A 23,829-nucleotide genomic window follows, 5' to 3' on the forward strand; every position below is an offset into this window, starting at 1 on the left:
ATCCATTTTGTGGACCAATAGCTGCCATTCTGATGGAAGCTGTCACTTCTTAACAATAGGCATTCTGTGACTATGTTGACAGCACTTTGGGTGAAGATCCTAACTGGTCTTAGATATACATAGGGAGAAATTTGCTCAGCCAGTGTCAGTCTTAAGCATGCGTATCAGAAGATCTTTCTAGAGCTGGGAATTTTCCCATGAAAGGGATTCAGTTAGGGAAGAGACACTTGTGCCAGAGTTTTACATTCTTCTTGAACACTGCTTAAGGAACTTAGATGCCATGTCCATTTGGATCTCTGTCTGCACAGAACTTTGTCATGCCAGTGCTTTGAAATGCATCTTGAAGAGAATTCACTAGCACAGAATGAAAGAGAGTGGAAGGGGTTGGTGGGGCTAACCAGGCCCAACCCCCCTGCCTAAACCAGGATACCTAGAGCCTCTTGCCCAGGATTCTATCTGGGTGTACTTTTAATGTCTTCAAAGATCCAGGCTCCACAATCTTTCTGGGCAGTCTGTGCCGTGGTTCAGTCACCCTGACAGTAAAGAAACATTTACTGATGTTCAAAGGCAATCTCCTGTATTTCAGTGTGTGCCCACTGCCTCTTGTCTTTTCCCTCAGCATCACTGAAAAGACACTGATTCCCTCCCCTTTGCACTATTGCTTCCATATGTATGTGTGATGCCATGTAGAGGTATGTCAAAAACCTCCCTGAAGCCCAGGCAGATAATATTCCCTTCATCTACCAGTCAAGTTGATTCATCAGAGGAGTTTAAAGTGATGTTCAGCATGAAATTCCCCTGAAAAATCATGCTAACTACATTATTTGGTCATCTGTCATGTGCCTGGCAAGGATTTCCAGGAAGAGCTGCTTCATCAACTTCCTGGGGATAAAAAAGAGGCTGGCTGGTTTGTACTATGGCGAGTCCTCTTAATTGCCTTTTTTGAAGATGGGTGTCATTTGCTAACATCCACTCTTTAGCCTCTCTTGTCGTCTACATCTTAGCAAAACGCTTTTCCACTATGTCTGGCTAGGAAAAACTGTGCCAGCACAGAAAACATCTCCCATCGTGTTCTAGAAGTTGCACGGATGTCTGCCAAGTGTTTGGCAGGAAGAAAAGAAAAGTTGTCCAAAACAGCTTCCAATCGAATGTTCCTGTGATTGGAAAAGTCAGGAGAGTGCAAAGGTACTGTTTTCTATCAGTTGGCAAGGTGCGCACACAATCCCAGTGTTGTACAGCTTGCTTCTTCACCTTCCCGAAGCTGCCGCTCTCGCCGGCTGCCGGAGCCCAAGAAGCGGCTTCTTCGCGCAAAGACGATTGTGCCGCTCACAGGGCTCTCCTTAGCGCGGCTTCTGCCGAAAGACGCCCGGCAGCGGCTCTTACCTCCGGAGAGCATCCTACCTTCGTCTTTAGCTCCTCTTCTCATCTACACCTCGGCAAAAAGCTTTTCCACTATGTCTGGCTAGGAAAAACTGTGCCAGCACAGAAAACATCTCCCATCGTGTTCTAGAAGTTGCACGGATGTCTGCCAAGTGTTTGGCAGGAAGAAAAGAAAAGTTGTCCAAAACAGCTTCCAATCGAATGTTCCTGTGATTGGAAAAGTCAGGAGAGTGCAAAGGTACTGTTTTCTATCAGTTGGCAAGGTGCGCACACAATCCCAGTGTTGTACAGCTTGCTTCTTCACCTTCCCGAAGCTGCCGCTCTCGCCGGCTGCCGGAGCCCAAGAAGCGGCTTCTTCGCGCAAAGACGATTGTGCCGCTCACAGTGCTCTCCTTAGCGCGGCTTCTGCCGAAAGACGCCCGGCAGCGGCTCTTACCTCCGGAGAGCATCCTACCTTCGTCTTTCGCGTCTTTTGTAGTCTACATCTTAGCAAAACGCTTTTCCACTATGTCTGGCTAGGAAAAACTGTGCCAGCACAGAAAACATCTCCCATCGTGTTCTAGAAGTTGCACGGATGTCTGCCAAGTGTTTGGCAGGAAGAAAAGAAAAGTTGTCCAAAACAGCTTCCAATCGAATGTTCCTGTGATTGGAAAAGTCAGGAGAGTGCAAAGGTACTGTTTTCTATCAGTTGGCAAGGTGCGCACACAATCCCAGTGTTGTACAGCTTGCTTCTTCACCTTCCCGAAGCTGCCGCTCTCGCCGGCTGCCGGAGCCCAAGAAGCGGCTTCTTCGCGCAAAGACGATTGTGCCGCTCACAGTGCTCTCCTTAGCGCGGCTTCTGCCGAAAGACGCCCGGCAGCGGCTCTTACCTCCGGAGAGCATCCTACCTTCGTCTTTCGCGTCTTTTGTAGTCTACATCTTAGCAAAACGCTTTTCCACTATGTCTGGCTAGGAAAAACTGTGCCAGCACAGAAAACATCTCCCATCGTGTTCTAGAAGTTGCACGGATGTCTGCCAAGTGTTTGGCAGGAAGAAAAGAAAAGTTGTCCAAAACAGCTTCCAATCGAATGTTCCTGTGATTGGAAAAGTCAGGAGAGTGCAAAGGTACTGTTTTCTATCAGTTGGCAAGGTGCGCACACAATCCCAGTGTTGTACAGCTTGCTTCTTCACCTTCCCGAAGCTGCCGCTCTCGCCGGCTGCCGGAGCCCAAGAAGCGGCTTCTTCGCGCAAAGACGATTGTGCCGCTCACAGTGCTCTCCTTAGCGCGGCTTCTGCCGAAAGACGCCCGGCAGCGGCTCTTACCTCCGGAGAGCATCCTACCTTCGTCTTTCGCGTCTTTTGTAGTCTACATCTTAGCAAAACGCTTTTCCACTATGTCTGGCTAGGAAAACCCGTGCCAGCACAGAAAACATCTCCCATCGTTTTCTAGAAGTTGCACGGATGTCTGCCAAGTGTTTGGGAGGAAGAAAAGAAAAGTTGTCCAAAACAGCTTCCAATCGAATGTTCCTGTGATTGGAAAAGTCAGGAGAGTGCAAAGGTACTGTTTTCTATCAGTTGGCAAGGTGCGCACACAATCCCAGTGTTGTACAGCTTGCTTCTTCACCTTCCCGAAGCTGCCACTCTCAGGAGGTAAGAGCCGCTGCCGGGCGTCTTTCGGCAGAAGCTGCGCTAAGGAGAGCACTGTGAGCGGCACAATCGTCTTTGCGCGAAGAAGCCGCTTCTTGGGCTCCGGCAGCCGGCGAGAGCGGCAGCTTCGGGAAGGTGAAGAAGCAAGCTGTACAACACTGGGATTGTGTGCGCACCTTGCCAATTGATAGAAAACAGTACCTTTGCACTCTCCTGACTTTTCCAATCACAGGAACATTCGATTGGAAGCTGTTTTGGACAACTTTTCTTTTCTTCCTGCCAAACACTTGGCAGACATCCGTGCAACTTCTAGAACACGATGGGAGATGTTTTCTGTGCTGGCACAGTTTTTCCTAGCCAGACATAGTGGAAAAGCGTTTTGCTAAGATGTAGACTACAAAAGACGCGAAAGACGAAGGTAGGATGCTCTCCGGAGGTAAGAGCCGCTGCCGGGCGTCTTTCGGCAGAAGCCGCGCTAAGGAGAGCCCTGTGAGCGGCACAATCGTCTTTGCGCGAAGAAGCCGCTTCTTGGGCTCCGGCAGCCGGCGAGAGCGGCAGCTTCGGGAAGGTGAAGAAGCAAGCTGTACAACACTGGGATTGTGTGCGCACCTTGCCAACTGATAGAAAACAGTACCTTTGCACTCTCCTGACTTTTCCAATCACAGGAACATTCGATTGGAAGCTGTTTTGGACAACTTTTCTTTTCTTCCTGCCAAACACTTGGCAGACATCCGTGCAACTTCTAGAACACGATGGGAGATGTTTTCTGTGCTGGCACAGTTTTTCCTAGCCAGACATAGTGGAAAAGCGTTTTGCTAAGATGTAGACTACAAAAGACGCGAAAGACGAAGGTAGGATGCTCTCCGGAGGTAAGAGCCGCTGCCGGGCGTCTTTCGGCAGAAGCCGCGCTAAGGAGAGCACTGTGAGCGGCACAATCGTCTTTGCGCGAAGAAGCCGCTTCTTGGGCTCCGGCAGCCGGCGAGAGCGGCAGCTTCGGGAAGGTGAAGAAGCAAGCTGTACAACACTGGGATTGTGTGCGCACCTTGCCAATTGATAGAAAACAGTACCTTTGCACTCTCCTGACTTTTCCAATCACAGGAACATTCGATTGGAAGCTGTTTTGGACAACTTTTCTTTTCTTCCTGCCAAACACTTGGCAGACATCCGTGCAACTTCTAGAACACGATGGGAGATGTTTTCTGTGCTGGCACAGTTTTTCCTAGCCAGACATAGTGGAAAAGCGTTTTGCTAAGATGTAGACTACAAAAGACGCGAAAGACGAAGGTAGGATGCTCTCCGGAGGTAAGAGCCGCTGCCGGGCGTCTTTCGGCAGAAGCCGCGCTAAGGAGAGCACTGTGAGCGGCACAATCGTCTTTGCGCGAAGAAGCCGCTTCTTGGGCTCCGGCAGCCGGCGAGAGCGGCAGCTTCGGGAAGGTGAAGAAGCAAGCTGTACAACACTGGGATTGTGTGCGCACCTTGCCAACTGATAGAAAACAGTACCTTTGCACTCTCCTGACTTTTCCAATCACAGGAACATTCGATTGGAAGCTGTTTTGGACAACTTTTCTTTTCTTCCTGCCAAACACTTGGCAGACATCCGTGCAACTTCTAGAACACGATGGGAGATGTTTTCTGTGCTGGCACAGTTTTTCCTAGCCAGACATAGTGGAAAAGCGTTTTGCTAAGATGTAGACTACAAAAGACGCGAAAGACGAAGGTAGGATGCTCTCCGGAGGTAAGAGCCGCTGCCGGGCGTCTTTCGGCAGAAGCCGCGCTAAGGAGAGCCCTGTGAGCGGCACAATCGTCTTTGCGCGAAGAAGCCGCTTCTTGGGCTCCGGCAGCCGGCGAGAGCGGCAGCTTCGGGAAGGTGAAGAAGCAAGCTGTACAACACTGGGATTGTGTGCGCACCTTGCCAACTGATAGAAAACAGTACCTTTGCACTCTCCTGACTTTTCCAATCACAGGAACATTCGATTGGAAGCTGTTTTGGACAACTTTTCTTTTCTTCCTGCCAAACACTTGGCAGACATCCGTGCAACTTCTAGAACACGATGGGAGATGTTTTCTGTGCTGGCACAGTTTTTACTAGCCAGACATAGTGGAAAAGCGTTTTGCTAAGATGTAGACTACAAAAGACGCGAAAGACGAAGGTAGGATGCTCTCCGGAGGTAAGAGCCGCTGCCGGGCGTCTTTCGGCAGAAGCCGCGCTAAGGAGAGCACTGTGAGCGGCACAATCGTCTTTGCGCGAAGAAGCCGCTTCTTGGGCTCCGGCAGCCGGCGAGAGCGGCAGCTTCGGGAAGGTGAAGAAGCAAGCTGTACAACACTGGGATTGTGTGCGCACCTTGCCAACTGATAGAAAACAGTACCTTTGCACTCTCCTGACTTTTCCAATCACAGGAACATTCGATTGGAAGCTGTTTTGGACAACTTTTCTTTTCTTCCTGCCAAACACTTGGCAGACATCCGTGCAACTTCTAGAACACGATGGGAGATGTTTTCTGTGCTGGCACAGTTTTTCCTAGCCAGACATAGTGGAAAAGCGTTTTGCTAAGATGTAGACTACAAAAGACGCGAAAGACGAAGGTAGGATGCTCTCCGGAGGTAAGAGCCGCTGCCGGGCGTCTTTCGGCAGAAGCCGCGCTAAGGAGAGCACTGTGAGCGGCACAATCGTCTTTGCGCGAAGAAGCCGCTTCTTGGGCTCCGGCAGCCGGCGAGAGCGGCAGCTTCGGGAAGGTGAAGAAGCAAGCTGTACAACACTGGGATTGTGTGCGCACCTTGCCAACTGATAGAAAACAGTACCTTTGCACTCTCCTGACTTTTCCAATCACAGGAACATTCGATTGGAAGCTGTTTTGGACAACTTTTCTTTTCTTCCTGCCAAACACTTGGCAGACATCCGTGCAACTTCTAGAACACGATGGGAGATGTTTTCTGTGCTGGCACAGTTTTTCCTAGCCAGACATAGTGGAAAAGCGTTTTGCTAAGATGTAGACTACAAAAGACGCGAAAGACGAAGGTAGGATGCTCTCCGGAGGTAAGAGCCGCTGCCGGGCGTCTTTCGGCAGAAGCCGCGCTAAGGAGAGCACTGTGAGCGGCACAATCGTCTTTGCGCGAAGAAGCCGCTTCTTGGGCTCCGGCAGCCGGCGAGAGCGGCAGCTTCGGGAAGGTGAAGAAGCAAGCTGTACAACACTGGGATTGTGTGCGCACCTTGCCAACTGATAGAAAACAGTACCTTTGCACTCTCCTGACTTTTCCAATCACAGGAACATTCGATTGGAAGCTGTTTTGGACAACTTTTCTTTTCTTCCTGCCAAACACTTGGCAGACATCCGTGCAACTTCTAGAACACGATGGGAGATGTTTTCTGTGCTGGCACAGTTTTTCCTAGCCAGACATAGTGGAAAAGCGTTTTGCTAAGATGTAGACGACAAGAGAGGCTAAAGAGTGGATGTTAGCAAATGACACCCATCTTCAAAAAAGGCAATTAAGAGGACTCGCCATAGTACAAACCAGCCAGCCTCTTTTTTATCCCCAGGAAGTTGATGAAGCAGCTCTTCCTGGAAATCCTTGCCAGGCACATGACAGATGACCAAATAATGTAGTTAGCATGATTTTTCAGGGGAATTTCATGCTGAACATCACTTTAAACTCCTCTGATGAATCAACTTGACTGGTAGATGAAGGGAATATTATCTGCCTGGGCTTCAGGGAGGTTTTTGACATACCTCTACATGGCATCACACATACATATGGAAGCAATAGTGCAAAGGGGAGGGAATCAGTGTCTTTTCAGTGATGCTGAGGGAAAAGACAAGAGGCAGTGGGCACACACTGAAATACAGGAGATTGCCTTTGAACATCAGTAAATGTTTCTTTACTGTCAGGGTGACTGAACCACGGCACAGACTGCCCAGAAAGATTGTGGAGCCTGGATCTTTGAAGACATTAAAAGTACACCCAGATAGAATCCTGGGCAAGAGGCTCTAGGTATCCTGGTTTAGGCAGGGGGGTTGGGCCTGGTTAGCCCCACCAACCCCTTCCACTCTCTTTCATTCTGTGCTAGTGAATTCTCTTCAAGATGCATTTCAAAGCACTGGCATGACAAAGTTCTGTGCAGACAGAGATCCAAATGGACATGGCATCTAAGTTCCTTAAGCAGTGTTCAAGAAGAATGTAAAACTCTGGCACAAGTGTCTCTTCCCTAACTGAATCCCTTTCATGGGAAAATTCCCAGCTCTAGAAAGATCTTCTGATACGCATGCTTAAGACTGACACTGGCTGAGCAAATTTCTCCCTATGTATATCTAAGACCAGTTAGGATCTTCACCCAAAGTGCTGTCAACATAGTCACAGAATGCCTATTGTTAAGAAGTGACAGCTTCCATCAGAATGGCAGCTATTGGTCCACAAAATGGATTAATGGATGGGAATTATCTACGTGGGTTAAAAACAAAAATAAAGAGTTGGTCTTTATTTATCAATTTCATGGCAATATTGATAAGGGAAGAAAAAGATCTAAGTCCTTGACTTTCTGGACTCGAGGAAAGATTTTAAAAATTCCTTGTAAAAATGTATGATCACAATCAGACTATTGAAACCATTTTAGTTGGGAACAAAGTTCCAAAATTGTCTAGATAGTGGCAAAGAAGCCAAGAAAATAGGAAAGAAACAAAAAGAGAGCAAAAGAGTCAGCTTCAGTGTACAAGCTCGTTCTAGAAGTAGTCTGCTGGGAAAAGGAACCCCCAGCTAAATTTCCAATGTATTCCTGCGCTTGATTCAGTAACTGGTCAATGTAAAAACCAATCCTTTTGTACAACTTCTTCCAGCAACAAAAACTCCAACAGGTTGACACTACCATCATGCCTGTTCCAGACATATTTAAAAGAGAAATGATGATTTTCTTGAAAACCTACTTACATAAAAGTTGCAAGATGGTGGAGGGATTCCCACATCCTCCTTCCTCCATCTGGCTTGAAAGTATATTTGATAAAATATGCAACAAAGCACATGATTTATAAGGGAGAGTCAAATGGATGATTTGGGAATCGATCTCTTGTTGATAGTAAACTTCATATCCACTCGGTGTGACCTTTTTAAAACAAAATGTGGAGCTGAGGCATGAATCTGCCACAACAATTGTAAAGCAAACATACACACTCCCCTTCATATGCCCCCCCCTCCACACACACCTAGGCACACACAGAGATCAGCATAGCAGATCATGAACACCTTGGAAAAGACTGAAATGCTAAATGCCTCTCTTGATGGGCAAAAGAGCTGGTGCAGTAATTCAAATGCCTGGTACAAAAATTCTGTTTAATATTTAGCTCCTATTTAAAACACAGCTTTTCATTTCATTCTATTTACAGAATATTTTCATTTCATTTGTTTCTTTAAAATTACTTAGTTCTCACCTGTTGTATGTCTAGGAATATTTTCTTCCAAAAATAGAAAAAAATAGATGATATCTTTTCAGCAGAAAACATTGGTTGATACAATTTTAAACCATCATGATATGGAAGAATTCTTCTGTCCCTCTCGAAGGTGGAAGAAGCATTTGGATCACAGATCATCTACAATGAAATACTTGACATGTTTAAGATGCTTTCAATCAATTTTGATTGTCAATTGCTTATTTGTTGTAAACAGTAATTTTTCAGTGAAGGGAAAGTGTGTGTGGTATATCTACATGATATGTTCAAAGGCAGTTCCTACTAATGGCCAGGCTGAATTCCAGTAAATAATGTCCCGAATGATATTTTGCCGCCTTCTTTGGCACTTCATGAAATCTTACCCCGATGAAGTGCTGAAACACAGAGATTTTCTCTTAGAGAGTGTCTCATGTTGTAACCTATCCCATGGATTTTATGCTGTAATTCTTATCTCTTTTAAAATTTACTATCTTCTGTACAGTTTTCATGAAACTTTCTGTTACAGTAGTGAATAGCACAGATAAATGTCATTTTGTACAACTTTGAATTTACCCCAAGAGCTGAGAGAAAACTTGATCCTATACTTCAATCCGAGTTTCTTCTATAGTCCAACTTTGTTTCTCTACCATCAAGCTTCTCCTTTGTTGCTGCTCCAAGCCCCGTCCAGGGTGACCTTGAATACTTTCAGGGATGGGACACCCACAACTTCTCTGGGCAACCTGTTCCAGTGTTCCAGCACTCCCACAGTAAAAAAGGCCTTCCTTTCATCTAATATGTGTAGGAAATCATAAATCTAGGCATAGAAGCTTGGAGTGCAAATTTGAAATTCTTTGGATTTGAAGCACATTTTATATGAATACTGACTTACAGATGACTAAAAGATGTTGATGGGCATTTGAGCTGACAAGTTTTGAAAAAGTGCACGGAAATTAAAATTGAAACCACTAAAATTAAAAACTCCTTGCCATTTTCTTTTTCCTCTCCTATTCAAAATTGCATATGTCAGATATCAGTGCTTCATGCAAACCTCTCAGATGCTCTCAGAGAAAAAGCTTTTCTTTCAGACTAAGTTGCGGTTGACGTAGAACACTAGCAGGAGTGAAAGATTTTCTGGGCATCGGGGCAGCCCGTTCTCCTTGGATTTGTGTGCAGAATGCATTTTATCCAAACTGGAAAATAGATCCCAGCTCTGTTCTATTCATCATCCTTACTTCATCAGGCCAGAAGATTCTGTGAAAAGTAGCCTGTGGACCTTGAAGACAGCGCATGTGAACCAGATGAGAGGTGATAGAGAAGTTGAGGGAGAGAAGAAAGAGCATGAGGCTGAAACCAGAAAGTATTTCTCCACGTGATCATGGAAGATTGCAGGAGCCACTTGGTACTATCAAACCAGCCCAACTTGGCACTTGTGCCACCTTGGGTCTGGGAGCCATGTTGCATATCGTGCATTTTAAGGAGCCAGCTGGCCACACCCAGCCATATGCCCCCAAACACAAACCAAGGCCCTTTTCTCTGGCAAACAAAACTCAGCTGCCCTGCTTCTGGATGGCAGATTGCAGGAACCACTTGGTACTATCAAACCAGCCCAACTTGGCACTGGTGCCGCCATGGGTCTGGTCACCATCCTGCCTATTGTAGCTTTTCAGGAGCCAGCCGGTCACTCTCAGCCATAGGCCCCCAAACACAAACCTCGGCCCGTTTCCCTGGCAAACAAAAGTAAGCTGCCCCGCTTCTGCATGGCAGATTGCAGGAGCTACTTAGTACTATCAAATCAGCCCGACTTGGCACAGGTGCCACCTTGGATCTGGGAACCATCCTGTGTATCGTGGATTTTCAGGGGCCAGCCGGCCACTCTCAGCCATATGCCCCCAAAAACAAACCACGGACCTTTCCTCTGGCAAACAAAAATCAGCTGCCCCACTTCTGGATGGCAGATTGCAGGAGCCACTTGGGACTATCACACCAGCACAACATGGCACTGCTGCCACCTTGGATCTGGGAACAATCCTGCGTATCGTACATATTCAGGAACCAGCCGAACACTCCCAGCCACAGGCCCCCAAACACAAACAACGGCCCTTTTCTCTGGCAAACAAAACTCAACTGCCCCTCTTCTGGATGGCAAATTGCAGGACGCACTTGGTACTACAAAAAGAGCCCGACTTGGCAGTGGTGCCACCTTGGCTCTGGGAACCATCCTGCGTATCGAGCATTTTAAGGAGCCAGCCGGCAATTCCCAGCCGTATGCCCCAAAAAGAAACCATGGACCTTTTCTCTGGCAAAAAAAACTCAGCTGTCCCGCTTCTGGATGGCAGATTGCAGGAGTTACTTTGAACCATACAACCAGCCTTACTTGGCACTGGTGCCACCTTGGATCTGGGAACCATCCTGCCTATCGTTGATTTTCAGGGGCCAGCCGGCCACTCTCAGCCATAGGCCCCCAAACACAAACCACAGCCCTTTTCTCTAGCAAACAAAATTCAACTGCCCCGCTTCTGGATGGCAAATTGCAGGAGCCACTGGGTACTACAAAAACAGCCTGACTTGGCACTGGTGCCACCTTGCGCCTGGTTACCATGCGGCGTATCGTGCATTTTAAGGAGCCAGGTGGCCACTCCCAGCCATATGCCCCCAAACACAACCCACGGCCCTTTTCTCTGGCAAACAAAACTCAGCTGCCCCGCTTCTGGATGGCAGATTGCAGGAGACACTTGGTACTATCAAACCAGCCCGACTTGGCACTGGTGCCACCTTGGGTCTGGGAACCATCCTGCGTATTGTGGATTGTCAGGAGACAGCCGACCACTCTCGGCCACAGGGCCCAATCAAAAACAAAGGTCCGTTTCCCTGGCAAAAAAAACTCAGCTGCCCCGCTTCTGGATGGGAGATTGCAGGAGGCACTTGACACTGTCAAACGAGCCCCACTTGGCACTGGTGCCACCTTGGGTCTGGGAACCATGCTGCGTATCGTGGATTTTCAGGAGCCAGCCGGCCACTGCCAGCCACAGGCCCCCAAACACAAACCACAGCCTTTTTCTCTGGCAAACAAAACTCAGCTGCCCCGCTTCTGGATGGCAGATTGCAGGAGCCACTTGGTACTATCAAACCAGCCCGACTTGGCACTGGTGCCACCTTGGGTCTGGGAACCATCCTGCCTATCGTGGATTTTAAGGAGCCAGCCGGCTACTCCCAGCCACAGGCCCCCAACAAAAACCACGGCCCTTTTTTCTCGCAAACAAAACTTAGCTGCCTCACTTCTGGATGGCAGATTGTAGGAGCCACTTGGTGTAATCAAACCAGCCCGACTTGGCACTGGTGCCACCTTGGGTCTGGGAACCATCCTGCGTATCGTGGATTCTAAGGAGCCACCCGGCCACTCTGAGCCACAGGCCCCCAAACAAAATCAACGGCGCTGTTCCCTGGAAAACAAAACACGCCTGCCAACTTTTTGATGGAGTTTGCAGGAGCCACTTGGTACTATCAAACCAGCCCGACTTGGCACTGGTGCCACCTTGGGTCTGGGAAACATCCTGCGTATCGTGGATTCTTAGGAGCCAGCCGGCCACTCCTAGCCACAGGCCCCCAAACAAAAACCTAGGCCTATTTCTCTGGCAAACAAAAGTAAGCTGCCCTGCTTCTGGATGGCAGATTGCAGGAGACACTTGGTACTATCAAACCAGCCCAACTTGGCACTGGTGCCACCTTGGGTCTGGGAACCATCCTGCGTATCGTGGATTCTAAGGAGCCAGCTGGCCACTCCCAGCCACAGGCCCCCAAACACAAACAACGGCGCTTTTCCCTGGAAAACAAAACTCGCCTGCCAACTTTTTGATGGCAGATTGCAGGAGCCACTTGGTACTATCAAATCAGCCCAACTTGGCACTGGTGCCACCATGGGTCTGGTCACCATCCTGCGTATCGTAGCTTTTCAGGAGCCAGCCGGTCACTCCCAGCCATAGGCCCCCAGACAAAAACCTCGGCCCGTTTCCCTGGCAAACAAAAGTAAGCTGCCCCGCTTCTGGATGGCAGATTGCAGTACGCACTTGGTACTATCAAACCAGCCCGACTTGGAAATGGTGCCACCTTGGGTCTGGGAACCATCCTGCGTATCGTGGATTCTAAGGAGCCAGCGGGCCACTCCCAGCCACAGGCCCCCAAATACAAACAACGGCGCTTTTCCCTGGAAAACAAAACTCGCCTGCCAAATTTTTGATGGCAGATTGCAGGAGCCACTTGGTACTATCAAATCAGCCCAACTTGGCACTGGTGCCACCATGGATCTGGTCACCATCCTGCCTATCGTAGCTTTTCAGGTGCCAGCCGGTCACTCCCAGCCATAGGAACCCAGACACAAACCTCGGCCCGTTTCCCTGGCAAACAAAAGTAAGCTGCCCCGCTTCTGGATGGCAGATTGCAGGAGCCACTTTGCACCATCAAACTGGCCCGACTTGTCACTGGTGCCACCTCAGGTCTGGGAACCCTCCTGCGTATCGTGGATTCCAATTAGCAAGACGGCCACTCCCAGCCACAGGCCCCCAAACACAAACAACGGCGCTTTTCCCTGGAAAACAAAACTCGCCTGCCAACTTTTTGATGGCAGATTGCAGGAGCCACTTGGTACTATCAAACCAGCCCAACTTGGCACTGCTGACACCATGGGTCTGGTCACCATCCTGCCTTTCGTAGCTTTTCAGGAGCCAGCCGGTCACTCCCAGCCATAGGCCCCCAGACACAAAGCTCGGCCCGTTTCCCTGGCAAACAAAAGTAAGCTGCCCCGCTTCTGGATGGCAGATTTCAGGATCCACTTGTTATTATCAAACCAGCCCGACTTGGTACTGGTGCCACCTCTGGTCTGGGAACCATCCTGCGTATCTTGGATTCTAAGGAGCCAGCCGGCCACTCCCAGCCACAGGCCCCCAAAAAAAAACATCGGCGCTTTTCCCTGGAAAACAAAACTCGCCTGCCAACATTTTGATTGCAGATTGCAGGAACCACTTGGTACTATCAAACCAGCCCAACTTGGCACTGGTGCCAACTTGGGTCTGGGAACCATCCGGCGTATCGTGTGTTTAAAGGAGCCAGCCGGCCACTCCAGCCACAGGCCCGCAGACACAAACAACGGCGCTTTTCCCTGGAAAACAAAACTCGCCTGCCAACTTTTGATGGCAGATTGCAGGAGCCACTTGGTACTATCAAACCAGCCCAACTTGGCACTGGTGCCACCATGGGTCTGGTCACCATCCTGCCTATCGTAGCTTTTCAGGAGCCAGCCGGTCACTCCCAGCCATAGACCCCAGACACAAACCTCGGCCCGTTTCCCTGGCAAAAAAAAGTAAGCTGCCCCGCTTCTGGATGGCAGATTGCAGGAGCCACTTTGCACCATCAAACTAGCCCGACTTGGCACTGGTGCCACCTCAGGTCTGGGAACCATCCTGCGTATCGTGGATTCTAAGGAGCCAGCCGGACACTCCCAGCCACAGGCCCTCAAACACAAACAGCGGCGCTTTTCCCTGGAAAACAAAACTCGCCTGCCAAATTTTGATGGCAGATTGCCGGAGCAACTTGGTACTATCAAACCAGCCCAACTTGGCACTGGTGCCACCATGGGTCTGGTCACCATCCTGCCTATCGTAGATTTTCAGGACCTAGCCGGTCACTCCCAGCCATAGGCCCCCAGACACAAACCTCGGCCCGTTTCCGTGGCAAACAAAACTAAGCGGCGCCGCTTGTGGATGGCAGATTGCAGGACGCACTTGGTACTATCAAACCAGCCCGACTTGGCACTGGTGCCACCTCTGGTCTGGGAACCATCCTGCGTATCGTGGATTCCAATTAGCAAGCTGGCCACTCCCAGCCACAGGCCCCCAAACACAAACAACGGCGCTTTTCCCTGGAAAACAAAACTCGCCTGCCAACATTTTGATGGCAGATTGCAGGAGCCACTTGGTACTATCAAATCAGCCCAACATGGCACTGGTGCCACCATGGGTCTTGGAACCATCCTGCCTATCGTCGCTGTTCAGGCGCCAGCCGGTCACTCCCAGCCATAGGCCCCCAGAGAAAACCTCGGCCCTTTTCCCTGGAAAACAAAAGTAAGCTGCCCCGCTTCTGGATGGCAGATTGCAGGAGCCACTTTGCACCATCAAACTGGCCCGACTTGTCACTGGTGCCACCTCAGGTCTGGGAACCATCCGGCGTATCGTGGATTCCAATTAGAAGCTGGCCACTCCCAGCCACAGGCCCCCAAACACAAACAACGGCGCTTTTCCCTGGAAAACAAAACTCGCCTGCCAACATTTTGATGGCAGATTGCAGGAGCCACTTGGTACTATCAAACCAGCCCAACTTGGCACTGGTGCCACCATGGGTCTGGTCACCATCCTGCCTATCGTAGCTTTTCAGGACCTAGACGGTCACTCCCAGCCATAGGCCCCCAGACACAAAGCTCTGCCCGTTTCCCTGGCAAACAAAAGTAAGCTGTCCCGCTTCTGGATGGCAGATTGCAGGATCCACTTGGTAGTATCAAACTGGCCCGACTTGGCACTGGTGCCACCTCTGGTCTGGGAACCATCCTGCGTATCGTGGATTCTAAGCAGCCAGCCGGCCACTCCCAGCCACAGGCCCCCAAACACAAACAACGGCGCTTTTCCCTGGAAAACAAAACTCGCCTGCCAACTTTTTGATGGCAGATTGCAGGAGCCACTTGGTACTATCAAACCAGCCCAACTTGGCACTGGTGCCACCATGGGTCTGGTCACCATCCTGCCTATCGTAGCTTTTCAGGAGCCAGCCGGTCACTCCCAGCCATAGGCCCCCAGACACAAACCTCGGCCCGTTTCCCTGGCAAACAAAAGTAAGCTGCCCCGCTTCTGGATGGCAGATTGCAGGAGCCACTTTGCACCATCAAACTAGCCCGACTTGGCACTGGTGCCACCTCAGGTCTGGGAACCATGCTGCGTATCGTGGATTCTAATTAGCCAGCCGGTCACTCCCTGCCATAGGCCCCCAAACACAAACAAGGGCGCTATTCGCTGGAAAACAAAACTCGCCTGCCAACTTTTTGATGGCAGATTGCCGGAGCCACTTGGTACTATCAAACCAGCCCAACTTGGCACTGGTGCCACCATGGGTCTGGTCACCATCCTGCCTATCGTAGCTTTTCAGGAGCCAGCCGGTCACTCCCAGCCATAGGCCCCCAGACACAAACCTCGGCCCGTTTCCCTGGCAAACAAAAGTAAGCTGCCCCGCTTCTGGATGGCAGATTGCAGTACGCACTTGGTACTATCAAACCAGCCCGACTTGGCACTGGTGCCACCTCTGGTCTGGGAACCATCCTGCGTATCGTGGATTCTAAGGAGCCAGCCGGCCACTCCCAGCCATAGGCCCCCAAACAAAAACAACGGCGCTTTTCCCTGGAAAACAAAACTCGCCTGCCAACTTTTTGATGGCAGATTGCAGGAGCCACTTGGTACTATCAAACCAGCCCAACTTGGCACTGGTGCCACCATGGGTCTGGTCACCATCCTGCCTATCGTAGCTTTTCAGGACCTAGACGGTCACTCCCAGTCATAGGCCCCCAGACACAAAGCTCTGCCCGTTTCCCTGGCAAACAAAAGTAAGCTGTCCCGCTTCTGGATGGCAGATTGCAGGATCCACTAGGTAGTATCAAACCAGCCCGACTTGGCACTGGTGCCACCTCTGGTCTGGGAACCATCCTGCGTATCGTGGATTCTAAGCAGCCAGCCGGCCACTCCCAGCCACAGGCCCCCAAACACAAACAACGGCGCTTTTCCCTGGAAAACAAAACTCGCCTGCCAACTTTTTGATGGCAGATTGCAGGAGCCACTTGGTACTATCAAACCAGCCCAACTTGGCACTGGTGCCACCATGGGTCTGGTCACCATCCTGCCTATCGTAGCTTTTCAGGAGCCAGCCGGTCACTCCCAGCCATAGGCCCCCAGACACAAACCTCGGCCCGTTTCCCTGGCAAACAAAAGTAAGCTGCCCCGCTTCTGGATGGCAGATTGCAGGAGCCACTTTGCACCATCAAACTAGCCCGACTTGGCACTGGTGCCACCTCAGGTCTGGGAACCATGCTGCGTATCGTGGATTCTAATAAGCCAGCCGGTCACTCCCTGCCATAGGCCCCCAAACACAAACAAGGGCGCTATTCGCTGGAAAATAAAACTCGCCTGCCAACATTTTGATGGCAGATTGCCGGAGCCACTTGGTACTATCAAACCAGCCCAACTTGGCACTGGTGCCACCATGGGTCTGGTCACCATCCTGCCTATCGTAGCTTTTCAGGAGCCAGCCGGTCACTCCCAGCCATAGGCCCCCAGACACAAACCTCGGCCCGTTTCCCTGGCAAACAAAAGTAAGCTGCCCCGCTTCTGGATGGCAGATTGCAGTACGCACTTGGTACTATCAAACCAGCCCGACTTGGCACTGGTGCCACCTCTGGTCTGGGAACCATCCTGCGTATCGTGGATTCTAAGGAGCCAGCCGGCCACTCCCAGCCACAGGCCCCCAAACAAAAACAACGGCGCTTTTCCCTGGAAAACAAAACTCGCCTGCCAACTTTTTGATGGCAGATTGCAGGAGCCACTTGGTACTATCAAACCAGCCCAACTTGGCACTGGTGCCGCCATGGGTCTGGTCACCATCCTGCCTATCGTAGCTTTTCAGGAGCCAGCCGGTCACTCCCAGCCATAGGCCCCCAGACACAAACCTCGGCCCGTTTCCCTGGCAAACATAAGTAAGCTGCCCCGCTTCTGGATGGCAGATTGCAGGAGCCACTTTGCACCATCAAACTAGCCCGACTTGGCACTGGTGCCACCTCAGGTTTGGGAACCATGCTGCGTACCATGGATTCTAATTAGCCAGCCGGTCACTCCCTGCCATAGGCCCCCAAACACAAACAAGGTCGCTATTCACTGGAAAACAAAACTCGCCTGCCAAATTTTGATGGCAGATTGCCGGAGCCACTTGGTACTATCAAACCAGCCCAACTTGACAGTGGTGCCACCATGGGTCTGGTCACCATCCTGCCTATCGTAGCTTTTCAGGAGCCAGCCGGTCACTCCCAGCCATAGGCCCCCAGACACAAACCTCGGCCCGTTTCCCTGGCAAACAAAAGTAAGCTGCCCCGCTTCTGGATGGCAGATTGCAGTACGCACTTGGTACTATCAAACCAGCCCGACTTGGCACTGGTGCCACCTCTGGTCTGGGAACCATCCTGCGTATCGTGGATTCTAAGGAGCCAGCCGGTCACCCCCAGCCACAGGCCCCCAAACAAAAACAACGGCGCTTTTCCCTGGAAAACAAAACTCGCCTGCCAACTTTTTGATGGCAGATTGCAGGAGCCACTTGGTACTATCAAACCAGCCCAACTTGGCACTGGTGCCACCATGGGTCTGGTCACCATCCTGCCTATCGTAGCTTTTCAGGAGCCAGCCGGTCACTCCCAGCCATAGGCCCCCAGACACAAACCTCGGCCCGTTTCCCTGGCAAACAAAAGTAAGCTGCCCCGCTTCTGGATGGCAGATTGCAGGAGCCACTTTGCACCATCAAACTAGCCCGACTTGGCACTGGTGCCACCTCAGGTCTGGGAACCATCCTCCCGATCGTGGATTCTAAGGAGCCAGCCGGCCACTCCCAGTCACAGGCCCCCAAACACAAACAACGGCGCTTTTCCCTGGATAACAAACTCGCCTGCCAACTTTTTGATGGCAGATTGCAGGAGCCACTTGGTACTATCAAACCAGCCCAACTTGGCACTGGTGCCACCATGGGTCTGGTCACCATCCTGCCTATCGTAGCTTTTCAGGATCTAGACGGTCACTCCCAGCAATAGGCCCCGTGACACAAAGCTCAGCCGGTTTCCCTGACAAAAAAAAGTAAGCTGTCCCGCTTCTGGATGGCAGATTGCAGGATCCACTAGGTAGTATCAAACCAGCCCGACTTGGCACTGGTGCCACGTCAGGTCTGGGAACCATCCTGCGTATCGTGGATTCTAAGCATCCAGCCGGCCACTCCCAGCCACAGGCCCCCAAACAAAAACAACGGCGCTTTTCCCTGGAAAACAAAACTCGCCTGCCAACATTTTGATGGCAGATTGCAGGAACCACTTGTTACTATCAAACCAGCCCAACTTGGCACTGGTGCCACCATGGGTCTGGTCACCATCCTGCCTATCGTAGCTTTTCAGGAGCCAGCCGGTCACTCCCTGCCATAGGCCCCGAGATACAAACCTCGGCCCGTTTCCCTGGCAAACAAAAGTAAGCTGCCCCGCTTCTGGATGGCAGATTGCAGGAGCCACTTGGTACTATCAAACCAGCCCGACTTGGCACTGGTGCCACCTCTGGTCTGGGAACCATCCTGCGTATCGTGGATTTTATGGAGCCAGCCGGTCATTCCCAGCCATAGGCCCCCAAACACAAACAACGGTCCGTTTCCCTGGCAAACAAAAGTAAGCTGCCCCGCTTCTGGATGGCAGATTGCAGCAGCCACTTGGTAGTATCAAACCAGCCCAACTTGGCACTGGTGGCACCTCTTGTCTGGGAACCATGCTGCGTATCGTGGTTTCTAAGGAGCCAGCCGGCCACTCCCAACCATAGACCCCCAGACACAAACCTCGGCCCGTTTCCCTGGAAAACAAAAGTAACTTACTCCGATTCTGGATGGCAGATTGCAGGAGCCACTTGGTACTATCAAATCAGCCCAACTTGGCACTGGTGCCACCATGGGTCTGGTAAACATCCTGCCTATCGTAGCTTTTCAGGAGCCAGCCGGCCACTCTCAGCCATATGCCCCCAAAAACAAACCACGGCCCTTTTCTCTGGCAAACAATACTCAACTGCCCCTCTTCTGGATGGCAAATTTTAGGACGCACTTTGTACTACGAAAACCGCCCGACGTGGCACTGGTGCCACCTTGTGTCAGGGAACCATCCTGCATATCGAGCTTTTTAAGGAGCCAGCCGGCCACGCCCAGCCATAAACCCCCAAAAACAAACCACGGACCATTTCTCTTGGAAACAAAAATCCGCTGCCCCGCGTCTGGATGGCAGATTGCCGGAGCCACTTTGCACCATCAAACCAGCCCGACTTGGCACTGGTGCCACCTTGGGTCTGGGAACAATCCTGCATATCGTGGATTCTAAGGAGCCAGCCGGCCACTCCCAGCCACAGGCCCCCAAACACAAACAACGGCGCTTTTCCCTGGAAAACAAAATTCGCCTGCCAACTTTTTGATGGCAGATTGCAGGAGCCACTTGGTACTATCAAATCATCCCAACTTGGCACTGGTGCCACTATGGGTCTGGGAACCATCCTGCCTATTGTAGCATTTCAGGAGCCAGCCGGTCACTCCCAGCCATAGGCTCCCAGACACAAACCTCGGACCGTTTCCCTGGCAAACAAAATTAAGCTGCCCCGATTCTGGATGGCAGATTGCAGGAGCCACTTGGTTGTGTCAAACCAGCCCGACTTGGCACTGGTGCCACCTTGGGTCTAGGAACCATCCTGCGTATCGTGGATTCTAAGAAGCCACCCGGCCACTCTGAGCCACAGGCCCCCAAACAAAAACTACGGCGCTTTTCCCTGGAAAACAAAACTCGCCTGCCAACTTTTTGATGGCAGATTGCAGGAGCCACTTGGTACTATCAAACCAGCCCAACTTGGCACTGGTGGCAACTCTTGTCTGGGAACCATCCTGCCTATCGTAGCTTTTCAGGAGCCAGCCGGTCACTCTCTGCCATAGACCCCCAGACACAAACCTCGGCCCGTTTCCCTGGCAAACAAAAGTAAGCTGCCCCGCTTTTGGATGGCAGATTGCAGGAGCCACGTTGCACCATCAAACCAGCCCCACTTGGCACTGGTGCCACCTTGGGTCTGGGAACAAGTTGGGCTGGTTTGATAGTACCAAGTGGCTCCTGCAATCTGCCATCCAGAAGCGGGACAGCTTACTTTTGTTTCCCAGGGAAACGGGCCGAGGTATTTGTCTGGGGGCCTATGGCTGGGAGTGACCGGCTGACTACTGAAAAGCTACGATAGGCAGGATGGTTACCAGACTCATGGTGCCACCAGTGCCAAGTCGGGCTGGTTTGATAATACTAAATAGCTCCTGCAATCTGCCATCCAGACGCGGGGCAGCGGATTTTTGTTTGCTGGATAAAAGTTCCGTGGTTTTTTTTTGGGGGTATATGACTGGACGTGGCCGGCTGGCTCCTTAAAAAGCTCTATACGCAGGATTGTTCCCTGACCCAAGGTGGCATCAGTGCCAAGTCGGGCTGTTTTCGTAGTACCAAGTGCGTCCTGCAATTTGCCATCCAGAAGCGGGGCAGCCTACTTTTGTTTGCCAGGGAAACGTGCCGAGGTATTTGTCTGGGGGCCTATGGCTGGGAGTGAGCGGCTGGCTCCTGAAAAGCTACGATAGGCAGGATGGTGACCAGACCCATGGTGGCACCAGTGCCAAGTTGGGCTGGTTTGATAGTACCAAGTGGCTCCTGCAATCTGCCATCAAGAAGTTGGCAGGCGAGTTTTGTTTTCCAGGGAAAAGCGCCGTTGATTTTATTTAGAGGCCTGTGGCTGGGAGTGGCCGCCTGTCCTCGTAGAATCTACGTTACCCAGCATGGTTCCCAGAGCCAAGGTGGCACCAGGGCCAAGTCGGGCTGGTTTGTAAGTACCAAGTGCATCCTGCAATCTGCCATCCAAAAGCGGGGCAGCTTACTTTTGTTTGCCAGGGAAACGGGCAGAGGTTTGTGTCCGGGGGCCTATGGCAGGGAGTGACCGGCTGGCTCCTGAAAAGCTACGATAGGCAGGATGTTTACCAGTCCCATGGTGGCACCAGTGCCAAGTTGGGCTGATTTGATAGTACCAAGTGGCTCCTGCAATCTGCCATCCAGAATCGGGGTAACTTACTTTTGTTTTCCAGGGAAACGGGCCGAGGTTTGTGTCTGGGGGTCTATGGCTGGGAGTGACCGGCTGGCTCCTGAAAAGCTACGATAGGCAGGATGGTTCCCAGACCAGAGGTGGCACCAGTGCCAAGTTGGGCTGGTTTGATAGTACCAAGTGGCTCCTGCAATCTGCCATCAAAAAGTTGGCAGGCGAGTTTTGTTTTCCAGGGAAAAGCGCCGTTGTTTGTGTTTGGGGGCCTGTGGCTCAGAGAGGCCGGGTGGCTGCTTAGAATCCACGTTACGCAGGATGGTTCCCAGACCTGAGTTGGCACCAGTGCCAAGTTGGGCTGGTTTGATGGTGCAAAGTGGCTCCTGCAATCTGCCATCCAGAAGCGGGGCAGCTTACTTTTGTTTGCCAGGGAAACGGGCCGAAATATTTGTCTGGGGGCCTCTGGCTGGGGGTGGCTGGCTGGCTCCTGAAAAGCTACGATAGGCAGGATGGTGACCAGACCCATGGTGGCACCAGTGCCAAGTTGGGCTGGTTTGATAATACCAAGTGGCTCCTGCAATCTGCCATCAAAAATTTGGCAGGCGAGTTTTGTTTTCCAGGGAAAAGCACCGTTGTGTGTGTTTTGGGGCCTGTGGCTGGGAGTGGCCAGCTTGCTAATTGGAATCCACGATACGCCGGATGGTTCCCAGACCTGAGGTGGCACCAGTGCCAAGTCGGGCTGGTTTGTTAGTACCAAGTGGTTCCTGCAATCTGCCATCCAGAAGCGGGGCAGCTGAATTTTGTTTGCCAGAGAAAAAGGCTGTTGTTTGTGTTTCGGGGCCTGTGGCTGGCAGTGCCCGGCTGGCTTCTGAAAATCCATGATACGCAGCATGGTTCCCAGACCTGAGGTGGCATCAGTGCCAAGTTGGGCTGGTTTGATAGTACCAAGTGGTTCCTGCAATCTGCCATCCAGAAGCGGGGCAGCTTACTTTTGTTTGCCAGGGAAACGGTCCGAGGTTTGTGTCTGGGGGCCTAAGCCTGGAAGTGACCGGCTGGCTCGTGAAAAGCTACGATAGGCAGGATGGTGACCAGACCCATGACGGCACCAGTGCCAAGTTGGGCTGGTTTGATAGTACCAAGTGGCTCCTGCAATCTGCCATCAAAAACTTGGCAGGCGAGTTTTGTTTTCCAGGGAAAAGCGCCGTTGTTTGTGTTTGGGGGCCTGTGGTTGGGAGTGGCCGGCTGGCTCCTTAGAATCCACGATACTCAGCATGGTTCCCAGACCAGAGGTGGCACGAGTGCCAAGTTGGGCTGGTTTGATAGTACCAAGTGGCTCCTGCAATCTGCCATCAAAAAGTTGGCAGGCAAGTTTTGTTTTCCAGGGAAAAGTGCCGTTGTTTTTGTTTGGGGGCCTATGGCTGGGAGTGGCCGGCTGGCTCCTTAGAATCCACGATACGCAGGATGGTTCCCAGACCTGAGGTGGCACCACTGCCAAGTTGGGCTGGTTTGATACTCCCAAGTGCGTCCTGCAATCTGCCATCCAGAAGCGGGGTAGCTTACTTTTTTTTGCCAGGGAAACGGGCCGAGCTTTTTGTCTCGGGGTATATGGCTGGGGGTGACCGGCTGGCTCCTGAAAAGCTACGATAGGCAGGATGGTGACCAGACCCATGGTGGCACCAGTGCCAAGTTGGGCTCGTTTGATAGTACCAAGTGGCTCCTGCAATCTGCCATCAAAAATTTGGCAGGTGAGTTTTGTTTTCCAGGGAAAAGCGCCGTTGTTTGTGTTTGGGGGCCTGTGGCTGGGAGTGGCCGGCTGGCTGCTTAGAATCCACGATACGCAGGATGGTTCCCAGACCAGAGGTGACACCAGTGACAAGTCGGGCTGGTTTGATACTACCAAGTGCGTCCTGCAATCTGCCATCCAGAAGCGGGGTAGCTTACTTTTGTTTGCCAGGGAAACGGGCCGAGGTTTTTCTCTGGGGGCCTATGGCTGGGAGTGACCGGCTGGCTCCTGAAAAGCTACGATAGGCAGGATGGTGACCAGACCCATGGTGGCACCAGTGCCAAGTTGGGCTGGTTTGATAGTACCAAGTGGCTCCTGCAATCTGCCCTCAAAATTTGGCAGGCGAGTTTTGTTTTCCAGGGAAAAGCGCCGTTGTTTGTGTTTGGGTGCCTGTGGCAGGGAGTGGCCGGCTGGCTCCTTAGAATCCACGATACGCAGGATGGTTCCCAGACCTGACGTGGCACCAGTGCCAAGTCGGGCTGGTTTTATAGTACCAAGTGGTTCCTGCAATCTGCCATCCAGAAGCGGGGCAGCTTACTTTTGTTTGCCAGGGAAACGGGCCAAGCTTTGTGTCTGGGCGCCTATGGCTGGGAGTGACCTGCTAGGTCCTGAAAAGCTACGATAGGCAGGATGGTGACCATATCCATGGTGGCACCAGTGCCAAGTTGGGCTGGTTTGATAGTACCAAGTGGCTCCTGCAATCCGCCATCAAAAAGTTGGC

The sequence above is a fragment of the Melospiza melodia genome, chromosome 1 (assembly GCF_035770615.1).
Source record: "Melospiza melodia melodia isolate bMelMel2 chromosome 1, bMelMel2.pri, whole genome shotgun sequence".
NCBI classification, from domain to species: Eukaryota; Metazoa; Chordata; class Aves; order Passeriformes; family Passerellidae; genus Melospiza; species Melospiza melodia.